At 38.0% G+C, this 2,691-nt stretch overlaps 1 protein-coding gene across 3 annotated transcripts in view; it reads right to left on the reverse strand.

The window, feature by feature from the left end:
- The window catches only part of LOC107573662 (probable cation-transporting ATPase 13A3), a 44,732-nt gene extending 43,001 nt beyond the window's left edge, over nucleotides 1-1,731 (reverse strand). For all 3 annotated transcript variants that reach the window (XM_016260264.1, XM_016260198.1, XM_016260137.1), the window contains exon 1: nucleotides 1,555-1,731. The gene's annotated coding sequence lies outside the window, so the exon portion shown is untranslated. The remainder of the gene's footprint in view (nucleotides 1-1,554) is intronic.
- Between the last annotated feature and the right edge of the window lie 960 nt (nucleotides 1,732-2,691).

Below are 2,691 nucleotides of genomic sequence, written 5' to 3' on the forward strand. Positions count from 1 at the left end.
TGACGGAACCATGAATTCTGCTCTCTATCAGAAAATCCTGAAGGAGAATGTCCTCAAGCTCAAGCGCACTTGGGTTATGTATCAGGACAATGATCCCAAACACACCAGCAAGTCCACCTCTGAATGGCTCAAGAAAAACTAAATTAAGGTTTTGGAGTGGCCAAATCAAAGTCTGGACTTAAATCCGATTGAGATGCTTAAACAGACCATTCATACTCGAAGACCCTCTAATGTGGCTGAATTAAAACAATTCTGCAAAGAAGAGTGGGCCAAAATTCCTCCACAGCGATGTGAAAGACTCATTGCCAGTTATCGCAAACACTTGATTGCAGTTGTTGCTGCAAGGCGTGACACAACCAGTTATTAGATTTAGGGGGCAATTACTTTTTCACGTAGGGCCAGGCAGGTTTGGACAGCTTTTTTCCCTTAATAAAAGAAATCATCATTTAAAAACTGCATTTTGTATTTACTTGCATTATCTTTGTGTAATATTAAAATTTGTTTGATGATCTGAAACATTGAAGTGTGACAAATATGCAAAAAATTTAAAAAAACAGGAAGGGGGCCAACACTTTTTCACACCAGTGTGTATATATATATAATTTGATGAATATAAAGTTTAAAAGAACATTTCATTTGTGAAAACTCTAATTAATTAAAAAAAACTTAAAAGGTAAGATTTCTGAAATAATTCAAATTAATGTCATCAAAAGCATTTAAAGATTAGTATGTCACACTAGTGGACATCTCTGTCACATCTTGACATGTCGGCTACCCCATCAGGCATTTGTTATGTTTAAGATAACCATTAATTAAACATTTAATCACAAGTTCTGTCAGCAGTTTGTTAGTCTGGGGTGTAAAAAAAAATTCAACCAGTACAGCTTATACACATTTTCTATTGCCATTTCATGAAGCTCAAATTAAACTTTTAAATATATTGCAAATACATATGAATTGCATTTACTTAAAGTAATCATTTAAATTGTTTTATTTGAATGACACGTATGACATTCTTTTGTGAAATACAAAAGAGGACGCCAGAATGACAGTCTCAGTCCCCATTCACTTACATTGTATGGCAAAACGATGCAATTAAAGTGAATGGTGACTGAGGCTGTCCATCACATTCTGCCTAATCTTCGTTTGTGTACATTTGAAGAAAATTGTCCTACAGGTTTAGAAGGACATGAGGCTTAGTAAATGATGACAGAAAAAAATGGGCGAACTACCACTTTAAATCACACCGCTTGATGCAAATCCCAAAACGGAGTAAAATTCAAAGTACAACACATACTCCACTTCAGGTCACAGCACCGTTATTGACTAAACAGACCCATATACATCCATATATTAATTCCCACAGCGTTATAAAACACGATCTAGTTCATTTCAGTCATTTAATAATGAAATAAACCCCATAAACTGACCGAGGACACACGAGGAAGACATACAGGCAGCCATGACTTCATACTCTGACACATCAATGAAGAGAGGCGCGCGCGCGCGTGTGTGTGCGTGTGTGTGTGTGTGTGTGTTTTAAGTCGCACTCACCCAGAACCACCGGGAACGAGGATCACCTCTGGCTCATGATGAGAGCGCTAGGATCGCGGACAAAGAGACGCGGGGCTCAGCTCGTGTGTACTGCTGACAGCAGATGAGTGTGAGTGAGTGTGTGTGAGTGTGTGTAAACGTGCCTGACTGCCCAGTTCTGCCTCAGCATGTACAGGAAGTGATGCAGAGGATATGAGGTCACCGTGGAACTGCGTCAGGTGCGTGTGAGCGCGCGCTACAGGCTCCAAACCAGACCATTTATCGCTTGTAATTATAAAGCCAATATGTATATGTGTGTGTGTTTTGGAGTAAAATGTGTGACAACTTGCCCCAGGTCTCCTCCATTACATTCTAGTTATTATCAATAACTTTTAAAAGTATTAAGATTTGGGAAGGATGTATTTTCAATCCTTATTGAGGCTGAGAGAGTGACCCTAAGAATGATCTAATCGTACATGCTATACTGCATTAACACGCCAAAAATACTCATAAAAACTGATAGGCCTTTATTATATTCAGATAACAGCATATGCAGATAGATTGCCAAACCTTCCTCCTTTTCCATACATGTTCATCTCTAATTCCTAGATTGGTTTACAGTCTTTAAGCCTCATTTTAAAGTTACAGCAATACAATATCTGCCTTAAAATCAATATGATGTGCAACCTGTGATAAGTGAAAGTGGTGAGTAGAGAAAAAGTGAAAGCTGTATTGTTTGACTGACAAGTTGTATTACATAAGAATGAGTTGCCAAGCTATTTGTCCATGTTTTATCTATTTGTCCGTTCAAAGGTCAATCTAACCTTTCAGTCCTGCTGTTTTGAAAGTCAAAATGAGGTCTAATAGTAGCTGCTCTTCTATCATTTACACTGAGGATGTGATGTGACTGCCTCTTGTTAGAAGTGACTGAATAAATCAACTGTTTATCTGATTAGCCATGTTTTCGACGTGATGTTGGAGATCTTGTGTGTTTGTATGTGATAAAACCACAGGCTTGGAAACAGAAACGATCCATTCAAAACCACACAGGAAATGGGTGAATATGCAGCATTATGACATTCTGATTGTCTATTCTCGAACAAAAAAAAAACAGAAATGGATTATGAGAAAGGGCCTGAATTTAAATGTGAACTCATG

Source organism: Sinocyclocheilus grahami, unplaced genomic scaffold (assembly GCF_001515645.1).
Source record: "Sinocyclocheilus grahami isolate Dianchi unplaced genomic scaffold, SAMN03320097.WGS_v1.1 scaffold3.1, whole genome shotgun sequence".
Taxonomy (NCBI): Eukaryota; Metazoa; Chordata; class Actinopteri; order Cypriniformes; family Cyprinidae; genus Sinocyclocheilus; species Sinocyclocheilus grahami.